Source organism: Hemitrygon akajei, chromosome 6, assembly GCF_048418815.1.
Source record: "Hemitrygon akajei chromosome 6, sHemAka1.3, whole genome shotgun sequence".
NCBI classification, from domain to species: Eukaryota; Metazoa; Chordata; class Chondrichthyes; order Myliobatiformes; family Dasyatidae; genus Hemitrygon; species Hemitrygon akajei.
Window position 1 is genome coordinate 8,262,528 of NC_133129.1, and position 26,260 is coordinate 8,288,787.

General features: G+C 47.8%; 1 long non-coding RNA gene across 1 annotated transcript; it reads left to right on the forward strand.

Moving 5' to 3' along the window:
* Positions 1-600: 600 nt before the first annotated feature.
* LOC140728840 (uncharacterized) lies at positions 601-13,808 on the forward strand. The gene is made up of 3 exons (XR_012099191.1): positions 601-3,896; positions 3,991-4,154; positions 13,119-13,808. It is a non-coding gene; the product is annotated as an uncharacterized lncRNA (long non-coding RNA).
* Positions 13,809-26,260: the final 12,452 nt, after the last annotated feature.

Below are 26,260 nucleotides of genomic sequence, written 5' to 3' on the forward strand. Positions count from 1 at the left end.
AGCCCTCTGTTTTTCTAAACTCCATGTATCCATCCAGGAGTCTCTTAAAAGACTATTGCTTCCACCTCCACCACCACCACCAGCAGCCCATTCCACACACTCACCACTCTGTGTAAAAAAACGTACCCCTGACATCTCCTTTGTACCTGCTTCCAAGCACCTTAACACAAAGCCCTCTCATGCTAGCCATTTCAGGCCTAGGAAAAAACCTCTGACTATCCACATGATCAAAGCCTCTCATCATCTTATACACCTCATATCAGGTGACTTCTTATCCTCCGTCAGTCTAGGGAGAAAAGGCCAAATTCACTCAACCTATTCTAATAAGACAAGCTTCCCAGTCCAGGCAACATTCTTGTAAATCTCCTCTACACCCTTTCTATGGTTTCCATGTCCTTCCTGTAGTGAGGCGACCAGAAGTGAGTACAGTACTCCAAGTGGGGTCTGACCAGGGTCCTATATAGCTGCAACATTACCTCTCAGCTCTTAAACTCAATCCCACAATTGATGAAGGCCAATGCACTGTATGCCTTCTTAACCACACAGTCAACCTGTGTAGCAGCTTTGAGTATCCTATGGACTCGGACCCCAAGATCACTCTGATCATCCATATTTGACCTACCAAAATGAACCATCTGGGTTGAACTCCATCTGCCACTTCTCAGCCCAGTTTTGGATTCTATCAATGTCCTGCTGTAACCTCTGACAGCCCTCCACACTATCCACAACACTCCCAACCTTTGTGCCATCAGCAAATATACTAACCCATCCCTTTATTTCCTCATCAGGTCACTTATAGAAATCACGAAGAGAAGGGGTCCCAGAGCAGATCCCTGAGCCACACCACTGGTCACCGGCCTCCATGCAGAATATGACACCTCTACAACCACTCTTTGCTTTCTGTGGGCAAGCCAGTTCTGGATCCACAAAGCAATGTCCCCTTGGATCCTATGCCTCCTTACTTTCTCAATAAGCCTTGCATGGGCTACTTTATCAAATGCCTTGCTGAAATCCATATACACTGCATCTACGGCTCTATCTTCATCAATGTGTTTAGTCACATCCTCAAAAAATTTAATCAGGCTCGTAAGGCACGACCTGCCCTTGACAAAGCCATGCTGACTATTCCTAATCATATTATACCTCTCCAAATGTTCATAAATCCTGCCTCTCATGACAGTACTCAAAGTGAAGCCTGCCTAGTGTCTTACAAAGGTTCAGCATTATCTCCTTGCTTTTATATTCTATTCCCCTTGAAATAAATGACAACATTGCATTTGCTTTCTTTACCACAGACTCAATCTGTGAATTAACCTCCTGGGAGTCTTGCACGAGGACTCCTAAGTTCCTTTGCTCCACTGAGGTTTGAACCTTCTCCCCATTTGGAATATAGTCCACACTATTATTCCTTTTACCAAAATAATGATCATACGTTTCCCAACACTGTATTCCAGCTGCCTCTCTTTTGCCCATTCTTCCAATTTATCTAATTCCTGCTACAATCACATTGCTTCCTCAGCACTACCTACCCCTCCATCTATTTTCATATCATCCACAAACTTTGCCACAAAGCCGTCAATTCCATTGACAAACAATGTGAAAAGTAGTGGTCCCAATACTGACCCCTGAGGACACCACTAGTCACTGGCAGCCAACCTGAAAAGGCCCCTTTTATTCCCACTCACTGCCTCCTGCCTGTCAGCCATTCCTCTATCCATGCCAGTATCTTTCCTGTAATGCCATAGGATTTTATCCTGTTAAACAGCCACTTGTGTGGCACCTTATCAAACACCTTCTGAAAATCCAAGTAAATAGCATCCCCTGTCTCTGCTTTGTCCACCCTGCTTGTTACTTCCTCAAAGAACTCTTATAGATCTGTCAGGCAAGATTTCCCTTCACAGAAACCATGCTGACTTTGATATATTTTATCATTAGTCTTGAAGTACCTCGAAACCTCATCCTTAATAATAGACTCCAACACTTTCCCAACCACTGAGTTTGGGCTAACTGGCCTATAATTTCCTTTCTTTTGCCTTCCTCCGTTCTTAAAGAGTGGAGTGACATTTGCAATCTTCTAGTCCTCCGGGACCATGCCAGAATCAAATGATTCTTGAAAGATCAAGACCAATGCATCCATTATCTCTTCAGCAACCTCTCTCAGGACTCTGGGATGTAGTCCATCTGGTCCAGGTGACTTATCCACCTGAAGACCTTTGAGTTTGCCTTGCACTTTTTCCTTTGTACTTGCAATGGTACTCACTCTGACACTCACAGACCTCTGTCACTTTGCTAGTGTCTTCCACAATGAAGACAGATGCAAAGTACAAAGTACCCATTAAGTTCATCTGTCATTTCTTTGTCCCCAATTACTACCTCACCAATATCATTTTCCAGTGGTCCAATATCAACTCTCAGCTCCCTTTTACTCTTTATGTTACTGAAAAAGCTTTTGGTATCCTGCTTTATGTTATTGGCTAGTCTGCCCTCATATGTCATCTTTTCCTTTCTTATAGCTGTTTTTAGTTGTCTTTTGTGGGATTTTAACAAACAAGTTCCCTCTTAACCTGATTTTCCCAATCCCCTTGCATATTGAAGTCCCCCGTAACAATTGTGACATAAACTTTATTACATACCTTTTCCAGCTCCCTTCGCAATCTCAACCCCACATCTTGGCTACTATTTGAAGGCCTATATATGAATCTCATAATGGTTTTTTTAGCCTTGCAGTTTCTTAACTCCATTCACAAAGATTCAATTCTCTGACTCTATGTCACCTCTTTCTAAAGATGGAATTCCATCTCTTACCAACAGAGCCACAGCACCACCTGTGCTTTCTTACCTGTCCTTTCGATACAACATTTATCCTTTGATGTTAAGTTCCCAACCTTGGCCTTCTTTCATCCATGACTCAGTGAAGCCCACAATGTCATACCGACCAATCTCTGATTGCACCACGAGTTCATCCACCTTATTCTGAATGCCACACAGGTTTAATATAGCATTTTCAGACATTCTTCACTCTTCTGAATGTTGTCTTTGTGGTACAATTTAACTCTTTGCTTGCCTGCATTTGTACCCAATCATTCTTACATTCTTACAATCTTCCTTACATTCATGTTACACCCATCATCTTACTTGTAAACCTACTGACTCATCCTCAGCTCGATCATACTGGTTCCCATCCCCCTGCCATATGAGTTTAAACCACTCCCAATTACTCCAGTAATTCTGCCCGCAAGAATATTGGTTCCACTCGGATTCAAGTGCAACTTGTCCCTTTTCTACAGGTCCCACCTTCCCCAGAGGTCCCAATTATCCAGAAATCTGAATCCCTGCCCCCTGTTCCAATTCGTCAGCCAGGCATTTATCTGCCACCTCATTCTATTCCTCTCCTCATTGTCACGTGACACAGACAGCCACCCTGAGATTACTATCCTTGGGGTCCTGCTTCTCAGCTTCCTGCCTAACTCCCCATAGTCTTTTGTCAAGACCTCCTCCCTTTTTCTTCCTATGTAGTTGACGCTAATATGTACCACGACCTCTGGCTGCTCACATTCCCTTTCCAGGCTATTGTGGACGCATCCAGAAACATCTCAGACATTGCCATCCCAGTATCATCTGCAAACGTTGCCACAAGGCCATCAATTCCATTATCTAAATCATTGACAAACAATGTGGAAAGTAGTGGTCCCAATATCGATTCCTGTGGAACACCAGCAGCCAACCTGAAAAGGCCCCTTTTATTCCCACTTGCTGCCTCCTGCCTGTCAGCCATTCCGCTAGCCATTGCAGTGTATTTCTTGTAACACCATTGAGAAACAACTTTTTCTTTGAACTTTCCTGTGGATGGGTGACCAAAACTACACACAACAGTCCAAAAATCTCCGACCTGGAGGGTGAGTCATGATGGTGCTAACCGGTGACTCCTTGGCTTGCATCTTTGCAAACAGCTTTATTTCCATCTTTAATATCTCTATTTTTCCCTTTCAGGGTTCTTTTGAAGACCCTGACCTGGAGTTACAAGTTGACTTCGGTTCTTTGCGGGAATGGGACCCGCTGTTGGGGTTTCGTGATTGGCCGTTATTCGACATGCCAAGGACGCGGCCTAAGAGCTTAGCTTGTCTTTGGAGTTTCGGGATTTCGTGGCTCTGTAGGTAGGTGGACCGAAGGTCGGTGTCCCAGCAGGAGATCGGTGTGTCGTGGGAGTCGGAAGATCTAAAGCTGTGTGCCCAGAGACCTGAGATCTTTGGGCACAGAGCTCGGAAAACCTGATGCAACGGACTTCTAACATTGTAAACCAGCAAGTTGTTTGTTATGTCCTGCCTCTCACTGTGAAACGGAGACACCTCTTCCTTCTTTATTAGGGAAAGAAAGAGCCTGTGGTATGTTGAATACCGGGTGAACGAGTAGTCTGTGTCTCTGCTGTTGCTTTGCTGCACTCTTGAATGCTTGGTGGTGGATGCGATGCTTTTTTTTGCTTTTTTTTCTTTAAGAAGGAGAGAGGCAAAAGACGGGTGAGTTATCTAAACGTGGGTGGCTTGCAAGATATTAAAGTGTGGGAGGGAGGGGAGCTGGGGGACTTTGGGGTTCTCACATTCATTCTTCGGGGGGTACTCCTTTGTTTTTGTGGATGGTTGCAAAGAAAAAGCATTTCAGGATGTATATTGTATACATTTCTCTAACCTTATATGTAGCTTTGAAACCTTTGAATTAGGCCTCAAGTATTTTCCAACATCAACATTACATCCTAACTACTCCTATGCTCAATACTTTGAAGGCCAATTCGCCAATGTGTCCCTATCTACCTGTGACACCATTTTCAAGGAAAAGTAGACCTGTATTCCCAGAACCCTTTGTTCTACCACACTACTCAATGCACTACCATTCACTGTGTAAGACCTACTCTGGTTGGTCTTCCCAAAGTGCAACACCTCACACTTGACTGCATGAAATTCCATCTGCCATTTTTCAGCCCATTTTTCCAGTTTGTCCAGATCCTACTGCAAGCTTTGATAGTCTTCCTTACTGTCCGTTACACCCCAGCCTTGTTGTCATCTGTAAATTTGCTGATTGAGTTAACCACATGTTCATCCAGATCATTGATATAAATGACAAACAACAATATCCTGTGGCACTCCACTGGTCACAGGCCTCCAGTCAGAGAGGCAACCATCTACTACCTCTCTCTGGCTACTCGTGCAAAGCTGATTTGTTGAATCCAATTTGCTACCTCATCTTGAATGGCTAGTGACTGAACCTTCTTGACCAACTTCCCATGTGGGACCGTGTCAAATGCCTTGTTGAAGTCCATGTAGACAGCATCCACTGCCTTGCCCTCATCAACTTTCCTAGTAATGTCCTCAAAAAACTGGCTCGGGTTGGGGTAAATGATCTGTCTACCCTATCTATGGCTCTTGTAATTTTATAAACTATCGGCGCACCTTCAACCTCAGTGCTTCAGAGAAAACAACCCAAGCTATCCAACCTCTTTTAGGCAGCATTCTGATAGACCTCTTCTGCAGCCTTTCCAAAGATTCCACATCAGTGCTATTAAGGGTTCTATTATTCACTATGTGCTTTCCCCCTTATATTTGATTTCTGCCCCCTGAGTATGACACTTCATATTTGTCTGATTAAATTCTGTCTGCAGTTTTTACGCCCACGTGCTGTATGCAACTAATCTATATTCTGTTGTATCCTCTGATAGCTGTCTACACTGTTTACAGCTCCACCAGTCTTTGTGTTGTCTGCAAACTTTGCCCAAGACATTTATATACATCACAAACAACATAGACTCCAGCAGTGATACCACTGGAACATAGAACTCCAGTCAGAATACCACCCTTCCCCCAGTATACGCTACCTTCTGTAGGGTAAACCAGTTCTGACTCCAAACTCCCAAGTCATCATGGATCCCATGCATAGTGACATTTGAAGGCAGTATGCAGGGTTAAAGGCGGAATTCTTAACAGTGTGGAAGAACAGAGGGATCTTAGGGTCCATGTCCACAAATCCATCTAACTCGAGTTGATAGGGTGGTTAAGAAGGTACAGTATATGATGTGTTGGCTTTCTTTAGTCAGGGGATTGAATTCAAGAGCTGTGAGGTAATGTTGAAACCCTATAAAACCCTGGTTAGACCACTTGGTATTCATTTCTGGTCACCTCATAGGAAGGATGTGGAAGCTTTAGAGAGGAGGAGAGGAAATTTACCAGGATGCTGTCTGAATCAGAGAGGATGTCTTGTGAGGATAGGTTGAGCGAGCTAGAGTTTCTTTCTTTGGAGTGAAGGAGGATGAGAAGTGACTTAATAGAGGTGTACAAGATGATAATAGGCATAGGTTGAGTGGACAGCCAAAAACTTTTTCCCTTGGCAGAAATGGCTGGTACAAGGGGGCATAATTATAAGGTGAACAGAGGAAAGTATGGGTGGCATGTCAGAGGTAAATGTGTGGAAAGTACTGCCAGGGGTGGTGGTGGTGGAGGCGGTGGATACATTAGGGACATCTGTGAGGTTCTAGATAAGCACATAGATGATAGAAAAATGGCTAGATATATTCTGGTAGTTTCAAGCTGCCAGTTCTGTTGATCTTGCAACCAGTTCTCCATTGTTGCCACGACATCACAGTTCAATGCACTGATCCAGGCTCAAAATCCTGTCTGACAAACCTGTTAGAGTTCTCTGAGACCTCAGCACTCCTTGCATTAACACAAATACACTTCAGTCCATTAGTCCTACTGTGATCAATAAACTATCCCTCCTTGTCCTTACTTGACCCCTCAATCCCTCTAATTGGTGCCCTGCAGCATTTCCTACTCCCCTGCCACATAGACAACACCCAATCTGTACCTTGATCAATCACCTTTATTACCTACTCGAGAAAACCTTCATTCAGTTAGTAAGAGACGTAATACACACAAAATGCTGGAGGAATTCAGCAGGCCAGGCAACATCTATTGAAAAGAGTAAACAGTTGATGTTTCAGGCCGAGACCCCTCATTGGGACTGGGGAATAAAGGATGAGAGCAGGAAGGTGCGGGGAGGAGGAGACGGTGACGGGATAGGTGAAACCAGGAGAGGGGTGAAATAAAAAGCTGTGGAAAGTGTGATGCATAGAACACAGTGGGAGAAGTAGTCAGTTGAATGTAGGTACCTGGGGTCCTCAGAGGGTCTGAATCGAAAAGCTTGTATATGGATCTAGAAGCCATATGGCACAAGATGTTATTCAGATTCAATGGCTTCTCCCACCGTAGTCTACGAATCTTGCTTTCCACAATTCTTTACTTCACAACTCCCTTTCTCCCGGTTTCACCTATCCCCTTCCATTCTGTGCTTCTTACTCCCCTCCCCCCACCTTCTTGTTCTGAACTCATCTTTTTTCCCATTCCTGATGAAGGGTCTCAAACCAAAACATCAACTGTTTACTCTTTTCTATAGATGCTGCCTGGCCTGCTGAGTTCCTCTGGCATTTTGTGTGTTCCTTTGTAGTTCCAGCATTCTCAGAATTTCCCAGCAGTCTGTCACCTCTTTCAATATCCTGGAATAAATACAAATAGACTTGTTCACTTTGATGCTCTTCAAAAGACCACACACCACCACCTCCTTGGTCTCAAAGTGCTCTAGCACATTGGCATTGTTGACACTGTTCTCACTGCCCTGCCAGACTGGAATGGATGATTCCAGGTGGCTGGAGTGTTCAGGGACATCATCAGTCTCTCACTCTGGAATTTGATGTTTCTACCTCCTTCAACGTGGCATGAATTGTACAGATGACTAAGAACAGCAAAGTGATCTGTCTCAATGAGTATTTACCTTAATGAAGTGCTTTGAGAACTTGGTTATGACTTGAAAGCAAAATCAAGAACCTATCAATCTCTGCCTTAAAAATGACTTGACCTCCACAGCTGCACGTGGCAACAAATTCCACAAATTCACCACCCTCTGGCTGAAGAAATTTCTCCGCATCTCTGTTTTGAATGGCTGTGCCCTCTTGTTCTAGACTCTCCAACCATGGGAAACATCCTTTCCACATCTACTCTGTCTAGGCCTTTCAGCATTCGAAAGGTTTCAATGAGATCCCCCTTAGCCTTCTGAATTCCATTGAGTACAGACCCACAGCCATCAAATGTTCCTCAAGTGATAACTCTTTCATTCCTCAAATCATCCTTGTAAACCTCCCTTGGACCCTCTCCAATGTCAACACATCTCTTCTAAGATGAGAAGCCCCAAACTGTTCACAATACTCAAGGTGAGGCCTCACCAGTGCCTTATAAAGCCTCAGCATCACATCCCTGCTCTTGTATTCTAGACCTCTTGAAATGAATGCTAACATTGCATTTGCCTTCTTCACCAATGACTCTCCTGCAAGTTAACTTTTAGGGTGTTCTGCACAAGGACTCCCAAGAGCCTACACATCTCAGAGTTTTGGATTTTCTCTCCGGTTAGAAAATAGTCCACGCGTTTATTTTTGCTACCAAAGTGCGTGACCATGCATTTTCCAACATTGTATTTCATTTGCCACTTTCTTGCCCATTCTCCTAATCTGTCTTAATCCGTGCTGTAGCTTACCTGTTTTCTCAACACTACCTGGCCCTCCACCAATCTTCATATCATCTGCAAACTTGGTAACAAACCCATTGATTCCATCATCCAAATCATTGATATACAGCATAAAAAGAAATGGTTCCGACACTGACCCCTGTGGAACACCACTCGTCACTGGCAGCCAACCAGAAAAGGATTCTTTTATTCCCACTCGCTGACTCATTCCAGTCAGCCAATGTCCTAACCATGCCAGTAACTTTCCTGTAATGCCATGGTTCTTATCTTGGTAAGCAGCCTCATGTGTGGCACCTTGTCAAAGGCCTTCTGAAAGTCCAAATATCAACATCCACTGCATCCCCTTTATCTATCCTACTTGTAATCTCCTCAAAGAATTCCAACAGGTTTGTCAGGCAAGATTTTCCCTTAAGGATACCATTTTGACACTGTCCTATTTTGTCCTGTGTCACCAAGTACTTCATAACCTCGTTCTAAACAATTGACTCCAACATCTTCCCAACCACTGAGGTCAGGCTATCTGGTCTATAATTTCCTTTCTGCTGCCTTCCTCCTTTCTTACAAAGTGGAGTGACATTTGCAATTTTCCAGTCTCTGGCACCAATGATTTTTAAAAGATCATTACTAATACCTCCACCACTCTCTACCACTACCTCTTTCAGAATCCTAGTGTGCAGTTCATCTGGTCTGAGTGACTCACATACTTTTTGGTCTGTCAGCTTTTTGAGCATCTTATCTCTTGTAATAGTAACTGCACCCACTTGTCTTCTTTCACACACTACAACATCTGGCACACTGCTGGTGTCTTCCACAGTGAAGACTGATGCAAAATACTCATTTAGTTCATCTGCCATCTCCTTGTTCCCTGTTATTATTTCTCCGGCCTCGTTTTCTAGTGGTTCCAGATCCACTTTCATCTCCCTTTTATTTTTTTTTTAACATACTTGAAAAGCTTTTACAATCCACTTTTACTCCTAATGATTCTTTTAGTTGCCCTCTGTAGGTTTTAAAAACTTCCCAATCCTCTGTCCACCCAGTAGTTTTTGCTTTGTTGTTTGCCCTGTCTTTTGCTTTTACATTAGCTTTGACTCCCTTTGTCAGCCATGGTTGTACTATTTTGCTATTTGAGTATTTCTTTGTTTTTGAAATACATCCATCCTGCACCTTCCTCATTTCCCCCCAGAAACTCACACTATTACTACGCTACTGTCATCTTTGCCAGCATCTCCTTTCAATTTATTTTGACCATATCCTCTCTCATATCACTGTAATTTTCTTTACTCGACTGAAATACTGCTATGTCAGAATTTACTTACCCCCTTTCAAATTTCAAGTTGAACTCAATCACATTGTGATTGTGATCACTGTCTCCTAAGGGTTCCATTAGCTTCAGCTCCCTAATCGCCTCTGCTTCATTTCATAACTCCCATTCCAGTATAGCTGATCCCCTAGTAGGCTCGATGACAAACTGCTCTAAAAAGCCATCTCGTAGGCATTCAACAAACTCACTCTCTTGAGATCCATTACCAACCCGATTTTCCCAATCAACCTGTCCACATGTCCACAGATCCCTGAAAGTTGCCTCACAGGTAGATAGGGTAGTTAAGAAAGCTTATGGGGTGTTAGCTTTCATAAGTCGAGGGATAGAATTTAAGAGATGTGATGTAATGATGCAGCTCTATAAAACTCTAGTTAGGCCACACTTGGAGTACTGTGTCCAGTTCTGGTCACCTCACTATAGGAAGGATGTGGAAGCATTGGAAAGGGTACATAGGAGATTTACCAGGATGCTGCCTGGTTTAGAGAGTATGGATTATGATCAGAGATTAAGGGAGCTAGGGCTTTACTCTTTGGAGAGGAGGAGGATAAGAGGAGACATGATAGAGGTGTAGAAGATATTAAGAGGAATAGACAGAGTGGACAGCCAGCGCCTCTTCCCCAGGGCACCACTGCTCAGTACAAGAGCACATGGCTTTGAGGTAAGGGGAGGGAAGTTCAAGGGGGATATTAGAGGAAGGTTTTCACTCAGAGAATGGTTGGTGCATGGAATGCACTGCCTGAGTCAGTGGTGGAGGCAGATACACTAGTGAAGTTTAAGAGACTACTAGACAGGTATATGGAGGAATTTAAGGTGGGGGGTTATATGGGAGGCAGGGTTTGAGGGTCGGCACAACATTGTGGGCCGAAGGGCCTGTTATGTGCTGTACAATTCTATGTTCTATGTTGAAATGCACTGATACTCACTCTGCTGGCTGCAATTATTTCCTGTCATCTGCCTGCCCTTGCTGACAGCCAGACTGCACGCTATCTTTGCTTTTTTACAATCCATCCTGTCCTGAGTCCCTGTACTCCAGTTCCCAACCACTGTCAAATTAGTTTAAACCCTCCCCAACAGCTGTAACAAACTTGAACGTGAGAATGTTAGTCCCCCTCGGGTTCAGGTGCAACCCATCACTTTTGAACAGTTCATTCCTCCCCTGGAAGAGATCCCAATTATCCCCTGATGCCCTACCCCCTGCACCAGCTTTTCAGACACATTTATTTGCCAAACCTTCCTGTTTCTACCCTCACTAGTACATGACACATGCAGCAATGCAGAAATTACTACCCTGGAGGTCCTGCTTCTCAGCTTTTTGCCAAGCTCTCTAAATTCTCTCTTCAGGACCTCCTTGCTTTTCCTTCCTATGTCATTGGTACCAATGTGTACCAAGACATCTGGCTGGTCCCCCTCCCTCTCCAAACTGCTGTGGACTTTAACTGAGACATCCCTGGCACCTGGGAGGCAACATATCATCCACCTCCACAGAATCTCTGTCTGTTCCCCTGATTATTGAGTCCCCTATCACTACCCCTCCCCTCTACTCTCTATCCCTTCTGCACCATGGACCAATGCTCAGTGTCAGCAACTCGGTCTCCGTGCACTCCCCTGGGAGCTCCTGATCCCTGACACCTGTAACTTCCACAGTGAAGACAAATGGAATACGCCTATTCAGTTCATCCACCATTTTGTTGTCCCCCCATTACTACCTCTTCAGTATTGTTTTCCAAGGTTCAATATATACTCTTGCCTCCCTTTTACATTTTATGGATAAGAACTTTTTAGTATCCTTTTTAATATTATTGGCTAGCTTACTTTAGTGTTCCATCTTTAGTTTCTCAATGACTTTTTTAGTTGTCTTCTGTTGGTATTTAAAAGCTTTCCAGTCCCCTAATTTCCCACTAATTTTTGCTCTATTCTATGCCCTCCCTTTGGCCTTTTTGTTGGCTCTGACTTATTTGTGATGTATATATCTGTTGCCTTGCAAATTAATTACAGTAATTCCAGCCATTGCTGCTCTGCCATCATCTCTGCCAATATTTTTTCTACTCAATTCTGGCCAACTCCTCTCTCGTGCCTCTTTAACTCCCTTTACTCTACAGTAATACTGATATATCTGAGTTTAGCTTCTCCTTCTCAAATTTCAAAGTAAATTCAAACATATTATGATCTCTTACCCCAAAAGATTATTTTACCTTAAGCTTTCTAATCAATTCCAGTTCATTGCACAACCCCATCCAGAATAGCTGATCCCCAAATGGGCTCATGCACAAGCAGCTCTAAAAAGCCATCTCGTAGGCTTTCTAGAAAATCACCCCCACCCCCCCCCCCCCCCCAGAATCCTGTACGAACCTGATTTTCCAAATCTACCTGCATATTGAAGCCCCCCACGACTATTGTAACATTGCCCTTTTGGCATGTATTTTCCATCTCCCATTGTAACTTATAGACCGTATCCTTACTACTATTTGGGCATCTGTATATCACTCCCATCAGGCAACACACACAAAATGCTGGTGGAACACAGCAGGCCAGGCAGCATCTATAGGGAGAAGCGCTGTCGACGTTTCGGGCTGAGACCCTTTGTCAGGACTAACTGAAAGGAAAGATAGTAAGAGATTTGAAAGTAGTGGGGGGAGGGGGAAATTATAGAAGACCGGAGGGGGTGGGATGAAGCTAAGAGCTGGAAAGGTGATTGGCGAAAGTGATACAGAGCTGGAGAAGGGAAAGGAGCATGGGATGGGAGGCCTCAGGAGAAAGAAAAGGGGAGGGGAGCACCAGAGGGAGATGGAGAACAGGCAGAGTGATGGGCAGAGAGAGAGAGAGAGAAAAAACAAACAACTAAATATGTCAGGGATGGGGTAAGAAGGGGAGGAGGGGCATTAACGGAAGTCAGAGAAGTCAATGCTCATGCCATCAGGTTGGAGGCTACCCAGCCGGTGTATAAGGTGTTGTTCCTCCAACCTGAGTTTGGCTTCATCTTGACTGTAGAGGAGGCCATGGATCGACATATCGGAATGGGAATGGGACGTGGAATTAAAATGTGTGTCCACTGGGAGATCCTGCTTTCTCTGGCGGACAGAGCGTAGGTGTTCAGCGAAACGGTCTCCCAGTCCTTTTAAAATCACTCTCATCAGTGCCTTTTTATCCTGCAGTTCCTTAGCTCTATCCACAGCAATTTAGCACCTTCTGACCATATGTCACCTTTTTCTAATGATTGAATTTCATTTTTTACCAACAGCGCCACGCAACCCCCTGGGACTTCCTGCCTGTCCTTTCAATACAATGTGTATCGTTGGACATTAAGCTCCTAAGGTGTAGGCCTGACTCCATTTGGCATGTTATGAACAGTCTCAAGCCCTGCATCCAAGGAATGATGTGCTAGTCCTGGAGAGGATGTTCACAAGAATGATCCCAGGGAACATTTAATATCTGGGGGTTTGTATTCTATTGAGATTGGAAGGATGAGGGGTTAATCTTCTTGGAAACTGCCAGATATCGATATAGTGGTCTGATGGTAAAACTGTCGTAAACTGGTTGAGTGTCCGTGTGGGTTTCCATCAATAGGAGAGTCTGGGATCCAAGGATAGAGTGTCCGTGTGGGTAGGATGTTTCCATCAGTAAGAGAGTCTGGGATCCAAGGATAGAGTGTCCGTGTGGGTAGGATGTTTCCATCAGTGGGAGAGTCTGGGATCCAATGATACTGATACAGGACTTTGTGATATGGTGCAACTCAAACTACCTGCGTCTCAATATCACCAAGACCAAGGAGATGGTGGTGGACTTTAGGAGATCTAGGCCTCATATGGAGCCAGTGATCATTAATGGAGAATGTGTGGAGCAGGTTAAGACCTACAAGTATCTGGGAGTACAGTTAGACGAGAAGCTAGACTGGACTGCCAACACAGATGCCTTGTGCAGGAAGGCACAGAGTCGACTGTACTTCCTTAGAAGGTTGGCGTCATTCAATGTCTGTAGTGAGATGCTGAAGATGTTCTATAGGTCAGTTGTGGAGAGCGCCCTCTTCTTTGTGGTGGCGTGTTGGGGAGGAAGCATTAAGAAGAGGGACGCCTCACGTCTTAATAAGCTGGTAAGGAAGGCGGGCTCTGTCGTGGGCAAAGTACTGGAGAGTTTAACATCGGTAGCTGAGCGAAGGGCGCTGAGTAGGCTACGGTCAATTATGGATAACTCTGAACATCCTCTACATAGCACCATCCAGAGACAGAGAAGCAGCTTCAGCGACAGGTTACTATCGATGCAATGCTCCTCAGACAGGATGAAGAGGTCAATCCTCCCCAATGCCATTAGGCTTTACAATTCTACCGCCAGGACTTAAGAACTTTTTAAAAGCTATTATTAATGCTTTTTGAGATAGTGATTTAGATGCATATCATATTTTTTACTGAGTTAAGTATTGTATGTAATTAGTTTTGCTACAACAAGTGTATGGGACATTGGAAAAAACTGTTGAATTTCCCCACGGGGATGAATAAAGTATCTATCTATCTATCTATCTATCTAGAGTGACCGTGTGGGTAGGATGTTTCCATCAGTGGGAGAGTCTGGGATCCAAGGATAGAGTGTCCGTGTGGGTAGGATGTTTCCATCAGTGGGAGAGTCTGGGATCCAAGGATAGAGTGTCCGTGTGGGTTTCCATCAGTGGGAGAGTCTGGGATCCAAGGATAGAGTGACCGTGTGGGTTTCCATCAGTGGGAGAGTCTGGGATCCAAGGATAGAGTGTCCATGTGGGTAGGATGTTTCCATCAATAGGAGAGTCTGGGATCCAAGGATAGAGTGACCGTGTGGGTAGGATGTTTCCATCAATGGGAGAGTCTGGGATCCAAGGATAGAGTGTCCGTGTGGGTAGGATGTTTCCATCAGTGGGAGAGTCTGGGATCCAAGGATAGAGTGACCGTGTGGGTTTCCATCAGTGGGAGAGTCTGGGATCCAAGGATAGAGTGACCGTGTGGGTTTCCATCAGTGGGAGAGTCTGGGATCCAAGGATAGAGTGACCGTGTGGGTAGGATGTTTCCATCAGTGGGAGAGTCTGGGATCCAAGGATAGAGTGACCGTGTGGGTAGGATGTTTCCATCAGTGGGAGAGTCTGGGATCCAAGGATAGAGTGACCGTGTGGGTAGGATGTTTCCATCAGTGGGAGAGTCTGGGATCCAAGGATAGAGTGACCGTGTGGGTAGGATGTTTCCATCAGTGGGAGAGTCTGGGATCCAAGGATAGAGTGACCGTGTGGGTAGGATGTTTCCATCAGTGGGAGAGTCTGGGATCCAAGGATAGAGTGACCGTGTGGGTAGGATGTTTCCATCAGTGGGAGAGTCTGGGATCCAAGGATAGAGTGACCCTGTGGGTTTCCATCAATAGGAGAGTCTGGGATCCAAGGATAGAGTGTCCGTGTGGGTTTCCATCAATAGGAGAGTCTGGGATCCAAGGATAGAGTGACCGTGTGGGTAGGATGTTTCCATCAGTGGGAGAGTCTGGGATCCAAGGATAGAGTGACCCTGTGGGTTTCCATCAATAGGAGAGTCTGGGATCCAAGGATAGAGTGACCGTGTGGGTAGGATGTTTCCATCAGTGGGAGAGTCTGGGATCCAAGGATAGAGTGTCCGTGTGGGTTTCCATCAATAGGAGAGTCTGGGATCCAAGGATAGAGTGTCCGTGTGGGTTTCCATCAATAGGAGAGTCTGGGATCCAAGGATAGAGTGACCGTGTGGGTAGGATGTTTCCATCAGTGGGAGAGTCTGGGATCCAAGGATAGAGTGTCCATGTGGGTTTCCATCAGTGGGAGAGTCTGGGATCCAAGGATAGAGTCTCCGTGTGGGTAGGATGTTTCCATCAGTGGGAGAGTCTGGGATCCAAGGATAGAGTGACCGTGTGGGTTTCCATCAGTGGGAGAGTCTGGGATCCAAGGATAGAGTGACCGTGTGGGTTTCCATCAGTGGGAGAGTCTGGGATCCAAGGATAGAGTGACCGTGTGGGTTTCCATCAGTGGGAGAGTCTGGGATCCAAGGATAGAGTGACCGTGTGGGTTTCCATCAATAGGAGAGTCTGGGATCCAAGGATAGAGTGTCCGTGTGGGTTTCCATCAATAGGAGAGTCTGGGATCCAAGGATAGAGTGACCGTGTGGGTTTCCATCAATAGGAGAGTCTGGGATCCAAGGATAGAGTGACCGTGTGGGTTTCCATCAATAGGAGAGTCTGGGATCCAAGGATAGAGGGACCGTGTGGGTAGGATGTTTCCATCAGTGGGAGAGTCTGGGATCCAAGGATAGAGTGACCGTGTGGGTAGGATGTTTCCATCAGTGGGAGAGTCTGGGATCCAAGGATAGAGTGTCCGTGTGGGTAGGATGTTTCCATCAGTGGGAGAGTCTGGGATCCAAGGATAGAGTGTCCGTGTGGGTTTCCATCAGTGGGAGAGTCTGGGATCCAAGGATAGAGTGACCCTGTGGGTTTCCATCAGTGGGAGAGTCTGGGATCCAAGGATAGAGTGTCCGTGTGGGTTTCCATCAGTGGGAGAGTCTGGGATCCAAGGATAGAGTGTCCGTGTGGGTTTCCATCAGTGGGAGAGTCTGGGATCCAAGGATAGAGTGTCCGTGTGGGTAGGATGTTTCCATCAGTGGGAGAGTCTGGGATCCAAGGATAGAGTGTCCGTGTGGGTAGGATGTTTCCATCAGTGGGAGAGTCTGGGATCCAAGGATAGAGTGTCCGTGTGGGTTTCCATCAGTGGGAGAGTCTGGGATCCAAGGATAGAGTGACCCTGTGGGTTTCCATCAGTGGGAGAGTCTGGGATCCAAGGATAGAGTGTCCGTGTGGGTTTCCATCAGTGGGAGAGTCTGGGATCCAAGGATAGAGTGTCCGTGTGGGTTTCCATCAGTGGGAGAGTCTGGGATCCAAGGATAGAGTGTCCGTGTGGGTAGGATGTTTCCATCAGTGGGAGAGTCTGGGATCCAAGGATAGAGTGTCCGTGTGGGTTTCCATCAATAGGAGAGTCTGGGATCCAAGGATAGAGTGTCCGTGTGGGTAGGATGTTTCCATCAGTGGGAGAGTCTGGGATCCAAGGATAGAGTGTCCGTGTGGGTTTCCATCAATAGGAGAGTCTGGGATCCAAGGATAGAGTGACCGTGTGGGTTTCCATCAGTGGGAGAGTCCGGGATCCAAGGATAGAGTGTCCGTGTGGGTAGGATGTTTCCATCAGTGGGAGAGTCTGGGATCCAAGGATAGAGTGTCCGTGTGGGTAGGATGTTTCCATCAGTGGGAGAGTCTGGGATCCAAGGATAGAGTGTCCGTGTGGGTTTCCATCAGTGGGAGAGTCCGGGATCCAAGGATAGAGTGTCCGTGTGGGTAGGATGTTTCCATCAGTAGGAGAGTCTGGGATCCAAGGATAGAGTGACCGTGTGGGTAGGATGTTTCCATCAGTGGGAGAGTCTGGGATCCAAGGATAGAGTGACCGTGTGGGTAGGATGTTTCCATCAGTGGGAGAGTCTGGGATCCAAGGATAGAGTGACCGTGTGGGTTTCCATCAATGGGAGAGTCTGGGATCCAAGGATAGAGTGTCCGTGTGGGTTTCCATCAGTGGGAGAGTCTGGGATCCAAGGATAGAGTGACCGTGTGGGTTTCCATCAATGGGAGAGTCTGGGATCCAAGGATAGAGTGACCGTGTGGGTAGGATGTTTCCATCAGTGGGAGAGTCTGGGATCCAAGGATAGAGTGTCCGTGTGGGTTTCCATCAATGGGAGAGTGTGGGATCCAAGGATAGAGTGTCCGTGTGGGTAGGATGTTTCCATCAGTGGGAGAGTCTGGGATCCAAGGATAGAGTGTCCGTGTGGGTTTCCATCAGTGGGAGAGTCTGGGATCCAAGGATAGAGTGACCCTGTGGGTTTCCATCAATAGGAGAGTCTGGGATCCAAGGATAGAGTGACCCTGTGGGTTTCCATCAATAGGAGAGTCTGGGATCCAAGGATAGAGTGTCCGTGTGGGTTTCCATCAGTGGGAGAGTCTGGGATCCAAGGATAGAGTGACCCTGTGGGTTTCCATCAATAGGAGAGTCTGGGATCCAAGGATAGAGTGTCCGTGTGGGTTTCCATCAGTGGGAGAGTCTGGGATCCAAGGATAGAGTGTCCGTGTGGGTAGGATGTTTCCATCAATAGGAGAGTCTGGGATCCAAGGATAGAGTGTCCGTGTGGGTTTCCATCAGTGGGAGAGTCTGGGATCCAAGGATAGAGTGACCGTGTGGGTAGGATGTTTCCATCAGTGGGAGAGTCTGGGATCCAAGGATAGAGTGTCCGTGTGGGTAGGATGTTTCCATCAGTGGGAGAGTCTGGGATCCAAGGATAGAGTGACCGTGTGGGTAGGATGTTTCCATCAGTGGGAGAGTCTGGGATCCAAGGATAGAGTGACCGTGTGGGTAGGATGTTTCCATCAGTGGGAGAGTCTGGGATCCAAGGATAGAGTGTCCGTGTGGGTAGGATGTTTCCATCAATGGGAGAGTCTGGGATCCAAGGATAGAGTGACCGTGTGGGTTTCCATCAGTGGGAGAGTCTGGGATCCAAGGATAGAGTGTCCGTGTGGGTAGGATGTTTCCATCAGTGGGAGAGTCTGGGATCCAAGGATAGAGTGACCGTGTGGGTAGGATGTTTCCATCAGTGGGAGAGTCTGGGATCCAAGGATAGAGTGACCGTGTGGGTTTCCATCAGTGGGAGAGTCTGGGATCCAAGGATAGAGTGTCCGTGTGGGTAGGATGTTTCCATCAGTGGGAGAGTCTGGGATCCAAGGATAGAGTGTCCGTGTGGGTAGGATGTTTCCATCAATGGGAGAGTCTGGGATCCAAGGATAGAGTGACCGTGTGGGTTTCCATCAGTGGGAGAGTCTGGGATCCAAGGATAGAGTGACCGTGTGGGTAGGATGTTTCCATCAGTGGGAGAGTCTGGGATCCAAGGATAGAGTGTCCGTGTGGGTTTCCATCAATAGGAGAGTCTGGGATCCAAGGATAGAGTGTCCGTGTGGGTTTCCATCAATGGGAGAGTCTGGGATCCAAGGATAGAGTGTCCGTGTGGGTAGGATGTTTCCATCAGTGGGAGAGTCTGGGATCCAAGGATAGAGTGACCCTGTGGGTTTCCATCAATGGGAGAGTCTGGGATCCAAGGATAGAGTGTCCGTGTGGGTAGGATGTTTCCATCAGTGGGAGAGTCTGGGATCCAAGGATAGAGTGACCGTGTGGGTTTCCATCAATAGGAGAGTCTGGGATCCAAGGATAGAGTGTCCGTGTGGGTAGGATGTTTCCATCAGTGGGAGAGTCTGGGATCCAAGGATAGAGTGTCCGTGTGGGTAGGATGTTTCCATCAGTGGGAGAGTCTGGGATCCAAGGATAGAGTGTCCGTGTGGGTAGGATGTTTCCATCAGTGGGAGAGTCTGGGATCCAAGGATAGAGTGACCGTGTGGGTTTCCATCAGTGGGAGAGTCTGGGATCCAAGGATAGAGTGTCCGTGTGGGTAGGATGTTTCCATCAGTGGGAGAGTCTGGGATCCAAGGATAGAGTGTCCGTGTGGGTTTCCATCAATAGGAGAGTCTGGGATCCAAGGATAGAGTGACCGTGTGGGTTTCCATCAATAGGAGAGTCTGGGATCCAAGGATAGAGTGACCGTGTGGGTAGGATGTTTCCATCAATGGGAGAGTCTGGGATCCAAGGATAGAGTGACCGTGTGGGTTTCCATCAGTGGGAGAGTCTGGGATCCAAGGATAGAGTGACCGTGTGGGTTTCCATCAGTGGGAGAGTCTGGGATCCAAGGATAGAGTGTCCGTGTGGGTTTCCATCAGTGGGAGAGTCTGGGATCCAAGGATAGAGTGACCGTGTGGGTTTCCATCAGTGGGAGAGTCTGGGATCCAAGGATAGAGTGACCGTGTGGGTTTCCATCAATAGGAGAGTCTGGGATCCAAGTATAGAGTGACCGTGTGGGTAGGATGTTTCCATCAGTGGGAGAGTCTGGGATCCAAGGATAGAGTGACCGTGTGGGTTTCCATCAGTGGGAGAGTCTGGGATCCAAGGATAGAGTGTCCGTGTGGGTAGGATGTTTCCATCAGTGGGAGAGTCTGGGATCCAAGGATAGAGTGTCCGTGTGGGTAGGATGTTTCCATCAGTGGGAGAGTCTGGGATCCAAGGATAGAGTGTCCGTGTGGGTAGGATGTTTCCATCAATAGGAGAGTCTGGGATCCAAGGATAGAGTGTCCGTGTGGGTAGGATGTTTCCATCAGTGGGAGAGTCTGGGATCCAAGGATAGAGTGACCGTGTGGGTTTCCATCAGTGGGAGAGTCTGGGATCCAAGGATAGAGTGTCCGTGTGGGTAGGATGTTTCCATCAGTGGGAGAGTCTGGGATCCAAGGATAGAGTGTCCGTGTGGGTAGGATGTTTCCATCAGTGGGAGAGTCTGGGATCCAAGGATAGAGTGTCCGTGTGGGTTTCCATCAGTGGGAGAGTCTGGGATCCAAGGATAGAGTGACCGTGTGGGTAGGATGTTTCCATCAGTGGGAGAGTCTGGGATCCAAGGATAGAGTGTCCGTGTGGGTAGGATGTTTCCATCAGTGGGAGAGTCTGGGATCCAAGGATAGAGTGACCGTGTGGGTTTCCATCAGTGGGAGAGTCTGGGATCCAAGGATAGAGTGACCGTGTGGGTTTCCATCAGTGGGAGAGTCTGGGATCCAAGGATAGAGTGACCGTGTGGGTAGGATGTTTCCATCAGTGGGAGAGTCTGGGATCCAAGGATAGAGTGTCCGTGTGGGTAGGATGTTTCCATCAGTGGGAGAGTCTGGGATCCAAGGATAGAGTGTCCGTGTGGGTAGGATGTTTCCATCAGTGGGAGAGTCTGGGATCCAAGGATAGAGTGTCCGTGTGGGTTTCCATCAGTGGGAGAGTCTGGGATCCAAGGATAGAGTGTCCGTGTGGGTAGGATGTTTCCATCAGTGGGAGAGTCTGGGATCCAAGGATAGAGTGTCCGTGTGGGTAGGATGTTTCCATCAGTGGGAGAGTCTGGGATCCAAGGATAGAGTGTCCGTGTGGGTTTCCATCAGTGGGAGAGTCTGGGATCCAAGGATAGAGTGTCCGTGTGGGTTTCCATCAGTGGGAGAGTCTGGGATCCAAGGATAGAGTGTCCGTGTGGGTAGGATGTTTCCATCAGTGGGAGAGTCTGGGATCCAAGGATAGAGTGTCCGTGTGGGTAGGATGTTTCCATCAGTGGGAGAGTCTGGGATCCAAGGATAGAGTGTCCGTGTGGGTAGGATGTTTCCATCAATAGGAGAGTCTGGGATCCAAGGATAGAGTGTCCGTGTGGGTTTCCATCAGTGGGAGAGTCTGGGATCCAAGGATAGAGTGTCCATGTGGGTAGGATGTTTCCATCAGTGGGAGAGTCTGGGATCCAAGGATAGAGTGTCCATGTGGGTAGGATGTTTCCATCAGTAGGAGAGTCTGGGATCCAAGGATAGAGTGTCCGTGTGGGTTTCCATCAGTGGGAGAGTCTGGGATCCAAGGATAGAGTGTCCGTGTGGGTAGGATGTTTCCATCAATGGGAGAGTCTGGGATCCAAGGATAGAGTGTCCGTGTGGGTAGGATGTTTCCATCAATGGGAGAGTCTGGGATCCAAGGATAGAGTGTCCGTGTGGGTTTCCATCAGTGGGAGAGTCTGGGATCCAAGGATAGAGTGACCGTGTGGGTTTCCATCAGTGGGAGAGTCTGGGATCCAAGGATAGAGTGACCGTGTGGGTAGGATGTTTCCATCAGTGGGAGAGTCTGGGATCCAAGGATAGAGTGACCGTGTGGGTAGGATGGTTCCATCAGTGGGAGAGTCTGGGATCCAAGGATAGAGTGTCCGTGTGGGTTTCCATCAGTGGGAGAGTCTGGGATCCAAGGATAGAGTGACCGTGTGGGTTTCCATCAGTGGGAGAGTCTGGGATCCAAGGATAGAGTGACCGTGTGGGTTTCCATCAGTGGGAGAGTCTGGGATCCAAGGATAGAGTGTCCGTGTGGGTAGGATGTTTCCATCAATGGGAGAGTCTGGGATCCAAGGATAGAGTGTCCGTGTGGGTTTCCATCAGTGGGAGAGTCTGGGATCCAAGGATAGAGTGACCGTGTGGGTTTCCATCAGTGGGAGAGTCTGGGATCCAAGGATAGAGTGAACGTGTGGGTTTCCATCAGTGGGAGAGTCTGGGATCCAAGGATAGAGTGTCCGTGTGGGTAGGATGTTTCCATCAATAGGAGAGTCTGGGATCCAAGGATAGAGTGAACGTGTGGGTTTCCATCAGTGGGAGAGTCTGGGATCCAAGGATAGAGTGTCCGTGTGGGTAGGATGTTTCCATCAATAGGAGAGTCTGGGATCCAAGGATAGAGTGACCGTGTGGGTAGGATGTTTCCATCAGTGGGAGAGTCTGGGATCCAAGGATAGAGTGACCGTGTGGGTAGGATGTTTCCATCAGTGGGAGAGTCTGGGATCCAAGGATAGAGTGTCCGTGTGGGTAGGATGTTTCCATCAATGGGAGAGTCTGGGATCCAAGGATAGAGTGTCCGTGTGGGTTTCCATCAGTGGGAGAGTCTGGGATCCAAGGATAGAGTGACCGTGTGGGTTTCCATCAGTGGGAGAGTCTGGGATCCAAGGATAGAGGGACCATGTGGGTAGGATGTTTCCATCAATAGGAGAGTCTGGGATCCAAGGATAGAGTGACCGTGTGGGTTTCCATCAATAGGAGAGTCTGGGATCCAAGGATAGAGTGACCGTGTGGGTTTCCATCAGTGGGAGAGTCTGGGATCCAAGGATAGAGTGACCGTGTGGGTAGGATGTTTCCATCAATAGGAGAGTCTGGGATCCAAGGATAGAGTGACCGTGTGGGTAGGATGTTTCCATCAATAGGAGAGTCTGGGATCCAAGGATAGAGTGACCGTGTGGGTAGGATGTTTCCATCAATAGGAGAGTCTGGGATCCAAGGATAGAGTGACCGTGTGGGTTTCCATCAGTGGGAGAGTCTGGGATCCAAGGATAGAGTGACCGTGTGGGTAGGATGTTTCCATCAATAGGAGAGTCTGGGATCCAAGGATAGAGTGACCGTGTGGGTAGGATGTTTCCATCAGTGGGAGAGTCTGGGATCCAAGGATAGAGTGACCGTGTGGGTAGGATGTTTCCATCAATAGGAGAGTCTGGGATCCAAGGATAGAGTGACCGTGTGGGTTTCCATCAGTGGGAGAGTCTGGGATCCAAGGATAGAGTGACCGTGTGGGTAGGATGTTTCCATCAGTGGGAGAGTCTGGGATCCAAGGATAGAGTGTCCGTGTGGGTAGGATGTTTCCATCAGTGGGAGAGTCTGGGATCCAAGGATAGAGTGACCGTGTGGGTTTCCATCAGTGGGAGAGTCTGGGATCCAAGGATAGAGTGACCGTGTGGGTTTCCATCAGTGGGAGAGTCTGGGATCCAAGGATAGAGTGACCGTGTGGGTAGGATGTTTCCATCAGTGGGAGAGTCTGGGATCCAAGGATAGAGTGTCCGTGTGGGTAGGATGTTTCCATCAGTGGGAGAGTCTGGGATCCAAGGATAGAGTGTCCGTGTGGGTAGGATGTTTCCATCAGTGGGAGAGTCTGGGATCCAAGGATAGAGTGTCCGTGTGGGTTTCCATCAGTGGGAGAGTCTGGGATCCAAGGATAGAGTGTCCGTGTGGGTAGGATGTTTCCATCAGTGGGAGAGTCTGGGATCCAAGGATAGAGTGTCCGTGTGGGTAGGATGTTTCCATCAGTGGGAGAGTCTGGGATCCAAGGATAGAGTGTCCGTGTGGGTTTCCATCAGTGGGAGAGTCTGGGATCCAAGGATAGAGTGTCCGTGTGGGTTTCCATCAGTGGGAGAGTCTGGGATCCAAGGATAGAGTGTCCGTGTGGGTAGGATGTTTCCATCAGTGGGAGAGTCTGGGATCCAAGGATAGAGTGTCCGTGTGGGTAGGATGTTTCCATCAGTGGGAGAGTCTGGGATCCAAGGATAGAGTGTCCGTGTGGGTAGGATGTTTCCATCAATAGGAGAGTCTGGGATCCAAGGATAGAGTGTCCGTGTGGGTTTCCATCAGTGGGAGAGTCTGGGATCCAAGGATAGAGTGTCCATGTGGGTAGGATGTTTCCATCAGTGGGAGAGTCTGGGATCCAAGGATAGAGTGTCCATGTGGGTAGGATGTTTCCATCAGTAGGAGAGTCTGGGATCCAAGGATAGAGTGTCCGTGTGGGTTTCCATCAGTGGGAGAGTCTGGGATCCAAGGATAGAGTGTCCGTGTGGGTAGGATGTTTCCATCAATGGGAGAGTCTGGGATCCAAGGATAGAGTGTCCGTGTGGGTAGGATGTTTCCATCAATGGGAGAGTCTGGGATCCAAGGATAGAGTGTCCGTGTGGGTTTCCATCAGTGGGAGAGTCTGGGATCCAAGGATAGAGTGACCGTGTGGGTTTCCATCAGTGGGAGAGTCTGGGATCCAAGGATAGAGTGACCGTGTGGGTAGGATGTTTCCATCAGTGGGAGAGTCTGGGATCCAAGGATAGAGTGACCGTGTGGGTAGGATGGTTCCATCAGTGGGAGAGTCTGGGATCCAAGGATAGAGTGTCCGTGTGGGTTTCCATCAGTGGGAGAGTCTGGGATCCAAGGATAGAGTGACCGTGTGGGTTTCCATCAGTGGGAGAGTCTGGGATCCAAGGATAGAGTGACCGTGTGGGTTTCCATCAGTGGGAGAGTCTGGGATCCAAGGATAGAGTGTCCGTGTGGGTAGGATGTTTCCATCAATGGGAGAGTCTGGGATCCAAGGATAGAGTGTCCGTGTGGGTTTCCATCAGTGGGAGAGTCTGGGATCCAAGGATAGAGTGTCCGTGTGGGTAGGATGTTTCCATCAGTGGGAGAGTCTGGGATCCAAGGATAGAGTGACCGTGTGGGTAGGATGTTTCCATCAGTGGGAGAGTCTGGGATCCAAGGATAGAGTGACCGTGTGGGTAGGATGGTTCCATCAGTGGGAGAGTCTGGGATCCAAGGATAGAGTGTCCGTGTGGGTTTCCATCAGTGGGAGAGTCTGGGATCCAAGGATAGAGTGACCGTGTGGGTTTCCATCAGTGGGAGAGTCTGGGATCCAAGGATAGAGTGACCGTGTGGGTTTCCATCAGTGGGAGAGTCTGGGATCCAAGGATAGAGTGAACGTGTGGGTTTCCATCAGTGGGAGAGTCTGGGATCCAAGGATAGAGTGTCCGTGTGGGTTTCCATCAGTGGGAGAGTCTGGGATCCAAGGATAGAGTGTCCGTGTGGGTTTCCATCAGTGGGAGAGTCTGGGATCCAAGGATAGAGTGTCCGTGTGGGTAGGATGTTTCCATCAATAGGAGAGTCTGGGATCCAAGGATAGAGTGTCCGTGTGGGTTTCCATCAGTGGGAGAGTCTGGGATCCAAGGATAGAGTGACCGTGTGGGTAGGATGTTTCCATCAGTGGGAGAGTCTGGGATCCAAGGATAGAGTGACCGTGTGGGTAGGATGTTTCCATCAGTGGGAGAGTCTGGGATCCAAGGATAGAGTGTCCGTGTGGGTAGGATGTTTCCATCAATGGGAGAGTCTGGGATCCAAGGATAGAGTGTCCGTGTGGGTTTCCATCAGTGGGAGAGTCTGGGATCCAAGGATAGAGTGACCGTGTGGGTAGGATGTTTCCATCAATAGGAGAGTCTGGGATCCAAGGATAGAGTGACCGTGTGGGTTTCCATCAGTGGGAGAGTCTGGGATCCAAGGATAGAGGGACCATGTGGGTAGGATGTTTCCATCAATAGGAGAGTCTGGGATCCAAGGATAGAGTGACCGTGTGGGTTTCCATCAGTGGGAGAGTCTGGGATCCAAGGATAGAGGGACCATGTGGGTAGGATGTTTCCATCAATAGGAGAGTCTGGGATCCAAGGATAGAGTGACCGTGTGGGTTTCCATCAATAGGAGAGTCTGGGATCCAAGGATAGAGTGACCGTGTGGGTTTCCATCAGTGGGAGAGTCTGGGATCCAAGGATAGAGTGACCGTGTGGGTTTCCATCAGTGGGAGAGTCTGGGATCCAAGGATAGAGTGTCCGTGTGGGTAGGATGTTTCCATCAATAGGAGAGTCTGGGATCCAAGGATAGAGTGACCGTGTGGGTAGGATGTTTCCATCAATAGGAGAGTCTGGGATCCAAGGATAGAGTGACCGTGTGGGTTTCCATCAGTGGGAGAGTCTGGGATCCAAGGATAGAGTGACCGTGTGGGTAGGATGTTTCCATCAATAGGAGAGTCTGGGATCCAAGGATAGAGTGACCGTGTGGGTAGGATGTTTCCATCAGTGGGAGAGTCTGGGATCCAAGGATAGAGTGACCGTGTGG